This window comes from Aulonocara sp. 'chitande type north' Nkhata Bay, linkage group LG6 (assembly GCF_057382095.1).
Source record: "Aulonocara sp. 'chitande type north' Nkhata Bay isolate Kocher_YH1m ecotype deep benthic linkage group LG6, A_spYH_male_GT1.1, whole genome shotgun sequence".
Taxonomy (NCBI): Eukaryota; Metazoa; Chordata; class Actinopteri; order Cichliformes; family Cichlidae; genus Aulonocara; species Aulonocara sp. 'chitande type north' Nkhata Bay.
In genome coordinates this window covers 12,011,615-12,024,171 of record NC_141349.1, presented here as the reverse complement: position 1 = coordinate 12,024,171, position 12,557 = coordinate 12,011,615, and the positions used below count along the sequence as shown (strand labels likewise).

Genomic DNA, 12,557 nt, shown 5'->3' with positions numbered 1-12,557 from the left:
TAATGAAAAACATTGATCGGGCAGCTGTGACTGAGCAGCAATGTAAATCCAACTATTTTCACGGTTGTGTGCCTCCATCGCTTGTGTCCAGATCACACGCTGCACAGCCGTGCTGCTCCATCTTTTACACCAACGTTTACGTGTTTGCGCGCGAGCAGTGTGAGCGGCTGTGGTGAGACCCTCACGAGCGATTGATGATCGGGAGTTGGTCGTGAGGTGTTAATCACTTCTCGTTACCCCACGTATACTACACGAGGCACGATGAAGGCCAAAATCGGTCCGATCACTCAAAAATCGGCTCAAAATGGGCCTAAAACCGCACAGTGTGAGCCCAGCATTAGAGCAGCAATGTTTGTTCAGAGAAAAGGAAAAATGGGAAAAGGAAAACACCTGGCTGGAAAAAGTTAATATGGGCATGTGCAGTGAATATCAGCGCTATGTGGCCAGAAGTGTGATAATATAATTTATTTTGTGTAATAAACAACTGCAAGGATAGATGATTACAACAAATAGATGACTAATACATAAAAGTAATACATAGATGAATAATGATGATGAGTTAAGATGCGTAATCATGGGAACAAGCGGGTTTACAAACAGGAGCAGCTGATTAGCATTAAGCCAATTGTACTAAATGCACTAAATGTGCACTGTTACAAGAATGTTTTTCTTTCTATTGTTTTCTATTATTTTAAGTTAAGCAGGACAGAGTTCTTTTAAAGAAAGATTTACTTATATTCTCAAAAGTTAAGCATGACAGGCTTCTGTTTAAGAAGGAGACCTGTTTTATTGTGTTAATGTTGTCATTTTGAGCTAAAAATAAATGGCTAAATGATCATTTGTTTCACATGTGTTCATATCACAAAGAATACACATCTACTTAAATCAAATTCAAGTCAAATGGTTAAAAAAATAATTTCACACACAAAAAAAGAGCTAGAAAATTCACCACACTGGGAAGGGTGAAGACAACTGGGTCGCCCGGCCCTGGCCACGAGGTGTCCCTTATTTATTTTTCAGGGAGTTGGCAACCCTACATCTACCTCACCCTCTCTTGTGCGGTAAGTATGAGTCACATCTGGTATTTTTTTCAAGGTTTTCATGAAGAAGAAAAGGAAAATATTTTATTTTGGGTCCCTACTTTGTATTAGAATTGGTGTTAATCAAATACTAAGTGTGCTCTGGAAAAAAAAAAGCGTACCCATTGACATTGTCACAGCTCTGTGAATCAATTTACAATTTTTTTTTCTCAAACCAAGCTTTAATGAGATCGAAAGCGAATGAGCGACCGCTGAGTCAAAGCAAGGGAAGAAGGAAAAGGCAGGGGGATGCTGAGAGGAGAGGAAAAGAGAGGGCGGGCAGCTGCCTCACAGCTGTATTGTTGTGTGTGTTTTCCCAACATCAACAGCAGGGGAAGTGGAACAGAGCAGCTAAATATGCAAACGGCACAATGAGGCAGCGAGTGTGAAGCAGCTGTAGAGCACAGCCGTCGCCAGGTCCATGAGTATGAAATGCTGAGGACCGCCTTCGCTTTGTACAGGAAGAGCTGACAGAGCGTACACACTGCTTTTCAGACAACAACCCCACATAGATAACATTGTTGCTAATCTGAGCATCTCTTTTACTGAGAGAATATTGTGTTAATGAGACTTTGTGAATCTTTTGGTCTTTGTACAGCCAAGAAACATGTGTTTCCCTGTTCGGGTAACACTGACAAAACCAAAACCAACAAAACTCATATTTGGCTCAGTGGCATTTAAAGATGAGCCTAAATAGTTGAATGTTGGGGAAATTTACTCTAGATCATAGGTGTCAAACTCTGGCCCGCGGGCCAAATTTGGCCCGCAGCCTAGTTACATTTGGCCCGCGAAGCCATACCAAATTATTATTAGAGCTGGCCTACTGGTATTATACAGCTAATATTTATATTGTTTAGTATTAAGCTTTTCTTGTTCCATATTCAGTTTTTCAGCAAAACTTGTTTGAGTCCATAAGAAGAGATTCATTCTTATATCTGGAGGAAGATTTTTTTTTCAATAAATATTAACTTTAGCCCGCGACCTTGTTCCAGTTTTGAATTTTGGCCCACTGTGTATTTGAGTTTGACACCTCTGCTCTAGATTGTTCCTTCCTGCAGACTGGCACATGCGAGGACGTATAGCTCGATGGTAGAGCGTTTGACTGCAGATCAAGAGGTCCCCAGTTCAAATCTGGGTGCCCCCTGACAGGCTATGGCCTTGTGTGATACGTGACATTTAATCTCTGCCAAATGTCCCATATAAAAACAGCAGCAACAGTAACAACAGTACATTAATGGGGCGATTGTGGCTCAAGAGTTGGGAGTTCGCCTTGTAATCGGAAGGTTGCTGGTTCGAGCCCCGGCTTGGACAGTCTCGGTCGTTGTGTCCTTGGGCAAGACACTTCACCCGTTGCCTGGTGGTGGCCAGTGTCCGGCAGCCTCGCCTCTGTCAGTGCGCCCCAGGGTGGCTGTGGCTACAATGTAGCTTGCTGTCACCAGTGTGTGAATGTGTGTGTTAATGGGTGGATGATGGGTTGTGTAAAGAGCTTTGGGGTCTATAGGGACTAGTAAAGCGCTATACAAATGCAGGCCATTTACCATTTATACTCCTACCTTAGATTGCTTGCCACCATTAGTATATGAGTAAGCTGGTGAATGTGATTTATCACATGTTGTGTACTTAATCTAACACGTAATTACATAACACTAGTACATAATACATTATGAGTGTGTGTGTGTTTGTGTGTCTCTTGATAAATAAATAAACTTAACAGTGACATTTAGAGGTGATCAAGTACTCAAGGATGAATGGAGGATTTGATTGCTGACTGCATGAGAGCTGTTGGGGTGAAAGGAAAGACTCTTCATGTGATAATTGGTCGTCTTGGCTAATGCAAAACAAAACAAAAGGAAGCCACGCAGTAGATATTTTTCCTTATTACCTTAGCAACAACAGATGCAGCGTTTTTTAAGGGAGTTTTTTCTTAGTGTTTATTTTTAGACTTGTTGTGTTACCTGATAAGTGATAAACTTGTGACATATCTATTGACGCATATGTGCCACTTGCTTTTATTTGCAGTGCCTGACGGCAGCAATGTGTGATTTCCTTCAGAAATGGTCCGTGTCACCACCATCATCACTGCTATCCTTATTGTTGTCATTGTTGTTTTTTTTAACCTACATCCTCCATACCAACTTTTCATTATGTTCCTCTTTCCTTCTCCTCCTCCTCTTTGCAGCGTTATTATAAAACAATAGTTTCCACCAACAGTTTCCTGCTTATCCATATGTTCCACCTCAGTCTCTCTTCCTAATCCCATAATAGCAGTGAAAACCTCGTGTTTGCCATGTAATCATCTGAGGCCATGTGAATTGCTAGAAAGGTCCGATCAAATGTGCTGCTTCAGTCCTCTCCCTGATTTTTATGAGTAAAAACACTCGCTGTGTTCCCAAGCACAGCTGCCTGCCGAGTGAACGACTCTCAGCAAGATGATCAGACGCCAGTGCTCAGTTTACTCATCACTGCTGATGTTTCTGGTTAATGAAGTGCTGTGCTGGTCCTGCTTCACCAGCTGTGCCGGTTTTCTCCAAGGCGTGCCGGTTAAATAGAATTAGGCAGGTTAAACGTACGAGAGTGTGCTTTCAATATTTAATAGCGTCGTGTGTTTGCTTTGTGTTTTTATCACAGTTATCTTTCTCGGGCAAAGAAAAAAAGAACAGTAAATAGTATACATATGGTTTAAGAAGGTCATACTCTTTTTCTTGGCTCGGCTTGCAAACCAAGAAAAAACTTCTTTTCTCTACTATTATAAACAGTATTACAACAACAAATGAAAAGTAAATAAATTAATAAATAAAAGTATAGTAATGAACAGATTTAAATTGGAGCTCGTTTTGTTTGTTTGTTTGTTTGAGGTAAATTTCTGAATAAATCAATTAAGTATAACTCAGTGACCTTGGACTACATTTTTACTGCTCCAAAACTACAAATGTGGCAACTTTCTTTTACTCTTAATTGCATGTTGCCACTCTGATCCCAACAGTATATGAAAACATAGGATTAAAAAGTTGACTTTTTAATTGCATCCTTTGCAAAATAATGATCTGAAATCTGCTGACTGCAGTTCCTTCATATCAGTCAGGTATTATATTAAACATGGTGCTTACACAACACTCTTGTACTCTAACTGAGCTCTCCTCATGTTCTTTTTTTTAACTCTAAACAGGTCACACACATTCATCGCAGTGTTTTCTTCTATACCTGAGCATCTCATCTAGCATTCACACACACTCACATGCTGATGGAACCACTGGGCTACCTGCTGACAGTCACTAAGTATGATGAGGTTTAGTTCAGTGGCAGAAGGTTTTACTGCTTATCCTATATTGTATTGCGGCTATAGTGTGGGGGGGGGTATATACAAAGTGATAAAGTGACTTGAAGAGAAAATATGAGTTGTTCGGCAGAGTTAATGTACTTGCTGATCGTGGTTGGGGGTATAGCTCAGTGGTAGAGCAATTGACTGCAGATCAAGAGGTCCCCAGTTCAAATCTGGGTGCCCCCTAAGCCATCTCAGTGAAGGGCAAATAATCATTCAGAATACTTAGAAACAGCTCCTCATAAGACTTTTCTCCAATGACTTGAGTGTGTACAATTATTTGAGTATCAAATGTTTATAACCTCTACATGGGTGATGGGTTGTGGTTTTATTGCTCAGGAAAAAGTAACAACTGTTGTTTCACCACATAGGACCTCTGCTTCAATTAAGAGGGAAGAAATATTCTCATTTTAAGAAAAATTAACTGTTCTCATGTTGTGCTGTAGTTAAATATCTCTTCACAGGGGAATCTTTGTTATATTGATGAATCTGCAATGGCTGAGCAACCACTGATCTTAGACGAACTATAAGGCTGCTCAGAGAAGTGCCATCTGACTAATGTTAAAACAGATATTTTTCTCTTCTACTTCTGAGTAAAACCATCTACCTCGTGATTTGAGTGAGTGAATCTCTAAACGCATTGTTCTGTGGCATTAGCCACTGACTGCATCTGCTGGCTGCTGTGTGGTCATCTTAATGCAGTCTGAACATTTAAAAAAACGTTTCGATGATGGAGTCAAATTCACGACCTTTTTGCTGTGAGGGAATAATACAGTTTTTCTCGATTGCTAAAACACATTTCTTGAAACTACGCCTCATATCCTCACAACAGTAAACACAAATCCATAACATCTCACTCAATTTCCCAAACATCCTATTTCCAGGTCAAAATGAAGCTCTACACCCAAAACTATTCACTCCTGCTGAAAAACCAAACTTTGCCCTCAGACATCAAACACAAGCCCTCAAAAACACACACACTACAACAGAGTTTTGCACACTGGTACAATTAATTCAAAACAATAGTTCCAAAACAAATAGGTTGCTTATGGTTCTCCCCTTCAAAACCCTTGTCACATGATAAACACAAAAGACGCAACCAATGTATGTACAGTGGCTCATTGTCATTCATGTACTATACAGTACAACACACACCAGAAACATTATCCCACCTCAGCATCTTGTCTTTGGTCTGGGTCAGGCCAGAGAATCTCATCCACATCACAGGCTATATTGGCCCCAGCCAGGCAGCGGGGGTAAAATCCTCTTGCATGCCTGATCCACCCCTGTCATGCATCTACTGATATGTCTAGGCAGGCCTCTTCCATGGCCTGAAGGAGGTGAACACGGACATAAGGTTCTCGGTCATACACTTTCCACCGCCATGCCGAAAATAACTCCTCTATCGGGTTTAGAAAGGGAGAGTATGCAGGCAGAAAGATATTAGAAAACCTTGGGTAAACCAGTCACGAACCAGAGCAGCGCGATGGAAGCTGACGTTATCCCACACAACAACGTAGTGAGGCTGCTCTGGCTGTGCTGGTTCCCTGTAGTCCAGCTGGAACATATGTTGTCTTAAACCATCAAGAAAAGCAAGGAGAAGCATAGTGTTATAGGGTCCTAGTACGGCATGGCGGTGGAGTACCCCTCGTTGGCTGATGGCTGCGCACATAGTGACATTCCCCCCACGCTGACCAGGGACATTTACAATAGCCCGATGGCCAATTATGTTCCTCCCCCTTTTCCTTCTTTTGGTCAGGTTAAAACCTGCCTCATCCACAAAGATTATTTCATGGGGAACAGGCCGTCCTTCAATCTCAAAGATTCTCTGCAAAACACATAACACAGTAGAGTCAATCGGTACCCTGAACCACAGTTCAAGAGTGCTGAAATGGCAGCATAAACTGCCATGCTGTGATGGTACACAATACTTTATACAGTATCAAAACTCATTCCTGAACATATTCCACACGTTGGTTTTTCACTCTGTCAGAGTTTCGTTCGAAAGGGACTCGGTATGCCTGTTTCATCCGGAATTGATACTTTCGGAGGATGCGGTCAATTGTGGAGAGGCTGATGGCATTTATGCCTCGAAAAAGATGATCATCCTCAATCACTCTCCTTTGAATCTCTTGCAGGCGGATTACATTATTTGCAATTACCATGTTTACAAGTTCCCTCTCTTGCTCCTCCGACAAAAGCCTTAACCTGCCTCCACCAGGTGGTCATCTCTGTGTCCTACAAAAATAGAAGCACTCATTACTGTAACTGTCACACATTCATTTTACAGGCAAATAATGGAAACATACTGAAACTCAAGACACATAAGTTCAGTAACTTAAACGTTACTGTACAAAGCAGTCTTACTGCAAGTACACCTACCTGTTTTCCTCCCTGAAGGTTCTGATGATGGAGGCAACAGTGAAGCGACTCAAATTTGGTTGTACTCGTTGCCCAGCCTCCCTCATAGTCATCCCATGGACAAGGACATGGTCAACTAAAGTGGCTCGAATTTCATCCGAGACTGACTGTCTTCTTGCCCTTGCTCTTCCCCTTCCTTGTCGCCGTCGTTCTCCACCTCCACCTCCTTCACCACGTCCTCCTCCTCCTCCACCTCTCCCTCCTCCTCCACCACCTTCCTGTTGTCCTAGACCACCTCCTCCTCCTCTTCCACCACGTCCTCCTCTTTCACCACACCCTCCTCTTTCACCATGTCCTCTTCCTCCACCACGTCCTCCTCCTTCACCACACCCTCCTCTTTCACCATGTCCTCTTCCTCCACCACGTCCTCCTCCTTCACCACGTCCTCTTTCTCCACCACGTCCTCTTCCTTTGCATCTCTTTGGATCCATTGTTTCAAACCTGAATGAGCTGACTTTGGCCCTTTTATCTATCCATCGCAGGTTCTGATTGGTGTGTGCTAAATTTTGACTCCTAGTGTTTCCACCTGGTTAATTGTGTGCTAATTGAGCTCAAGCTATGCTGACTTAAGTTAACATTATTGCATGCTAGTGCTTTCTAAATGACTACATGGTGTAAGCACTGTAAAATGTAGGGATTTGTGTGTAGAGTTTTGCAGTAACAGTTCACCAAATTTGAGTCATGTGTCAAAGCAGGGAATAGTGTTTATAGTTCAGGGAAATGGGTGAGCTTTTTGAACAATAGCGTTACGGTTTTGAAATTTTAGTTTAGAGGCCTGGTTATAGTGTTTAAGCAATCGAGAAAAACTGTAATAAGAATAATGGATTGGATTTATATAGCGCTTTTCAAGGCACCCAAAGCGCTTTACAATGCCACTATTCATTCACTCTCACATTCACACACTGGTGGAGGCAAGCTACAGTTGTAGCCACAGCTGCCCTGGGGCAGACTGACAGAAGCGAGGCTGCCATATCGCGCCATCGGCCCCTCTGGCCAACACCAGTAGGGTAAAGTGTCTTGCCCAAGGACACAACGACCAGGACAGAGAGCCCGGGGATCGAACTGGCAACCTTCCGGATACACTTCCCAACCCCCTGAGCCATGGTCACCCCAACAGGGAACAGTGCTAACCACTGCAGCACCGCACCCTTGTTGCCTCTCACGCCACCAGTGGCATTTAAATATACTGAGCAAAATAAAACAGAAGCAGAGTGTGTGAAGATCAGCAGGGTAAACTATAACAAACTGTTCTGTTAAGGTGCTCATCGGGGAGTGGAAAGTGGTGATAACACTCATTAGTCTGGTTACAATGAACTGAAGTTGGCTGTTAATTGTTATGAAAAAGGTTTCAACAGAAAGTTCAATTGTAATTAATCTGTTACAATCTGTTGACTTCACATTTTCTGAGCTCTTTTATGAGATTTTTATGCTACTTCTGCAGAGTTCCACTGACTACAGTGTGGTGCTCACACTGAACATAAACAGTAGTGCACTAATGCAATGTTCTTATGGGCTCTATTTTACACAGTATGATGGCATTGGTCAGGTGGAGTCCACCTGCCCAAATCTAGTCACAGCCCCACCTTATATACCCAAGATATCTTGTGAGTACTGACGAGTGGTCAGCATTTAGCCCACCCAACATTTGCCGGTACACTGACTGAGTCACTAATGTCAAAAATGCCAAGATTTAGCTGTAATGTGTGTCTGCTATTGCAGTTGGTGCAGTTGTACAAATGGAACAGAAGAAGAAGCTGGAAAATGTTACCAGCAACAACTTTCAGGTTTCTTATATAGGACCTGCTGTGATAGAATGCGATACAATATAAAAAGAAATTCACATTTCAAATTGTTTGACCACTCATGGATAATTACGTTCAGTTCAGTTTTATTTTTATAGCATCTGACAGGTTGGAGGTGTAGGGAGGGAGAATGGGGAGGGAAAAAAACTCAATCCCTTTTGAGTTTAAGTTTTTTTTCTCCCTGTGCTAGGTTTTTGTATTAAAAGCATCTTGGTTAAGGTTGGGGAATTAGGGAATGTTAGTTGACAAATGACCATCATTCTCACATATACTATAATCTAGTTTAAAAGACATCTTGAAAATAAATCAGCCAGATGAGCAGCTTTGTTTTTACAAGAACAGGGTGGAGCTGAATTCTGATCATGGCAGATGGAGGCCCCGCCCCTGAGCCTGGTTCTGGGGTTTTCTCTGTATTGTTTTAGGGTCTTTACCTTACAGTACAAAGCACCTTGAGGTAACTGCTGTTTATAATTGGTGCTATATAAATAAAATTTTGCATCACATTGTTTTGGGTCTGCTTGTCAAAGGTGCAACATGATGGTGTCTGTTTCCCACAGTTTATACGACCCTTATTATTCCACACCTTTAAGCTTTTTTTCTAATAACCTTCTAAGGTGCTGATGCTCCAGACGCAGGTGCAGAAGTGGCTTCATGCACACAGACACACAGAAACACACACATACGTAGACACTTTGATCTGAGAGGTGGATGTTCAATTGGTGGGAATTTCCCCTTATATCGCTGTAGGAGGCTCTTCTTCCTTTACCTTCCAAGAAAGTAAAACATCTTCTATTCTTGCTTTCTTCTTCCAGCTCTTCTGAAGCTCGGTGAGATTGCCCTTTGGGGTTGGAAGCCTTTCACACTGCATGTTCAATTTTTTTTCTCCTTCTTCTTCTTCTCCTCCCTTTTGCAGACACGCTCAATCCAGTCGTTGTCCGTAGTCCTGTGATCCTTTCTCAGTGAAGCCGAGTGTTTTCCATAGGTCTCCTATAAGGTCTTGGTGTCACACTTCAAGCAGCCCCTTTAAGCACTTCCACGACACTTTGTTGCTGACAAGTGCTTATAGGATGAAGTGGAGCTGCCAGCAGTGAATGAGGCTCACTGTCTTTCACCAGAGTAATGAATGTGAAGTTTTCATTCGAGCAGTGCTTGCAACACCTCGTCTACAAATTAGCCCTGTGACAATTTGACATGATTTTTTTGTTGTAAAGACAAAATGATGGTCTTGAAAGAGGGCGCCATTCTTCCCCCCTTCTCCCCTCAGGTGGAGAATTTCCTCCCCGAAGGCCAAAATGTGAACTTGAGAACAACAAAATTAGATTTAGCAAAGAATTCACCCGCTCTAGCTGCAGTGGCCTCCCGTCTTTTCAAATTAAAATAAATACTTAACTAGTATCCAGCTTTCAAAATCACATTTGCACTAACTCACTTAACAAAGACAGCGTTTGTGCAAAGATGCATGAAGAAATTTAAACCTGTACTATTTGATTATTAAATGGCTGTGGTGTGAAACATCATCCCTTACATAGCAAGAGTCGGGTTTAAGTTAAGGTTGCTAAGGTTGTGGTTAAAGAGACTGTTGTATAACTGAAATGTCACAGGTGCAATCTGTGCAGCAGCCACGCAGAACCAACTGTTCTGATAAAAGCTCCTGCAGCAGAGTCACTTTCTTTCCTCTCCTTATTCTTCATTCATTGAAACATAGTTAAAAATGAGAAGCAGACTGCACCGATATCTGAAATATCTCAAGATTTTCCTGCACCTGCATTTCCCATGTTTCCAGCAGTTAACCTTTTGATTCTTTTTCTTTTTTTTTCTTATGATGAACGACTCTCAGTGAGGCGCGACCGCAGTTCTTTCCAGCTAGGAGTTATTTTGCCATCGCGAGCTCAAAAAAACAACAAAAAAAAACCTCTGACTCAAGTTGTCAGTTTTTAAGGAAAGGGTCATGAGTGCCAGAGAAATAGCACAAGATGGTGCGAAAGATGAACACACAGTGTATGAAAAGTGCGCACACAAGATGCAAATAAATATGACACACACCTCGAAGGGAAGCCACTTCCCTGAAAGTTGACATCTGGGGAAGTTCTCGTGGTTTTTCTGTGTAAATTTACACAGTTGTGGCTTTTACAGAGTTGCTAAAAAAAAATCTGAACTGAGATGTGGAGCAGAGGAAATGCGTCAGCACAGGAGAAATGCTAACCTCTCAGTACAAGCTCATCCATTCACGCACTTGCATATGGGGCCTGTGTGTGTAAGGGTGTGTACGACCCTGTATAGTTAGGGTCATTGTCTTAACAGGCTGACTCTCATCTGGTCAAACAAGTGAATGCTATAAAAGCTGTTATGCAACTTTTTTTAGGTTAAGGCTGTGCTAAGCCACTTTTTTGTTCTGTTTATTTAGAGCATTTTTTAAAAAGATTTGTTTGATTTGGTCAAAGTAAAGATCTATGATAGATTTCAGTGTTAAGCCAAGAAGGCAAACACAAGCAGTAACCTGCTGCCCCAGGCATCTGCACCACACTAATTGATTTAAGACACAAAATCAAATAAACTCAGGTTCAGGCAGGTCTTGCATATTGAATTATCAAGACTTGGAAAGGACATAATGTAAGATCTTAAAAACACTGTCATAAAGAAGAAAGTAAATGTAGTTTTAGAGCTGAAGAGCTGCTCCCTGGCTTATTTTAATGCAATTCAAAGATGACCTAAAGGAATTGAGAATGGACTTGGGAGTGTATTTGACTGATTTTGAAAACCCAGTATAGGGTAAGTGCAGTCTCTTTTTCCATGTGCATTGCATGGATTCATTCACTTAACCCCAATTTGATTTATTTTTCCATATATAGGCGTGTATCAGTCATAGCTTGATTTATTTTTCCATATATAGGCGTGTATCAGTCATAGCTTGATTAACATGCCTTGTCCCGTGCAGGACACTTCCAAAATCCAAATGTGCAAAACTGTTTTCAAAGGTAAAAAAGACTATTGTAATCCTCAATAATTCAACAGGTTAACATGGTTTTCGCTTTCATACAGCCTTACAATAGTTAGAAGTCTTATGGTTCCCAGAAGAGAATCAAAAGTTGGAAGTGGAAGCAGGTGATGTGGATGATGAAAGATGCAGAGGTAGGAAGAAACAGAGATAGAGAAACTAAAGGAGAAAATGACTGTGAGATGAAAGTATCTCCGGTATGCATCTTCACCTAAAGTCTAACCAGACAAAACACACACACACACACACACACACACACACACACACACAACCTAGCTTATTTCTGCAGTATATGATAAGGTAATAGGAGCATTACAGTTTTTTACAGCCGCTAGGACACATGTCTCAATACTTAGGCCACTTTTGCAAAACTCTTCACACAATTCTCCTAACTGACCTTCAGGTTGGCAAAGCAGTTCATTTCACATTCAAAATGCACTACAACTACCAAAACACTTTATTCAGGTCTCAAATAAACTCATTCTTCCAGAACACTAGCAAAGGTTGACAGCCGACAAACACACTTTGTCACCCACAAAACAATGACCTAAAAAACACTAACAACATGTAGCATTACAGTGTTTTCTTGTGTAAAACAAGGAAACATCTCTGTTTATAATTTCAATATATGTTACTGGAATGAATCAGACATCATGCAGAATTCGTTAATATTTGTTTATGTATTTTTTATTTTTTTGCATTAAGTAATCCCAAAATACAAGAATTTGTATACACACCATCCACTGATACACATACAATAGTAATGCTAATCTACTCGGTCTCCTCCATTTGGCTACAGGTTCTCATCCACATCACATCTTATGTCATCTAGGGCAATACACCTAGGAAATAATCTTCTGGCATGCCAGAATTGAAGGAGTTGAAAAACTGAAGGAGTAACACCTGTGTAGATGTTCATCTACAATGAGAATCAGCTGTGG

General features: G+C 41.4%; 2 non-coding genes across 2 annotated transcripts; both read left to right on the top strand.

Annotated features, from left to right (window-relative positions):
* The first annotated feature begins 2,151 nt into the window (after nt 1-2,151).
* Nucleotides 2,152-2,223, top strand: trnac-gca (transfer RNA cysteine (anticodon GCA)). The gene has a single exon. It is a non-coding gene; the product is annotated as a tRNA-Cys (tRNA).
* Nucleotides 2,224-4,512: 2,289 nt separating this feature from the next.
* On the top strand, nt 4,513-4,584 carry trnac-gca (transfer RNA cysteine (anticodon GCA)). The gene has a single exon. It is a non-coding gene; the product is annotated as a tRNA-Cys (tRNA).
* Nucleotides 4,585-12,557: the final 7,973 nt, after the last annotated feature.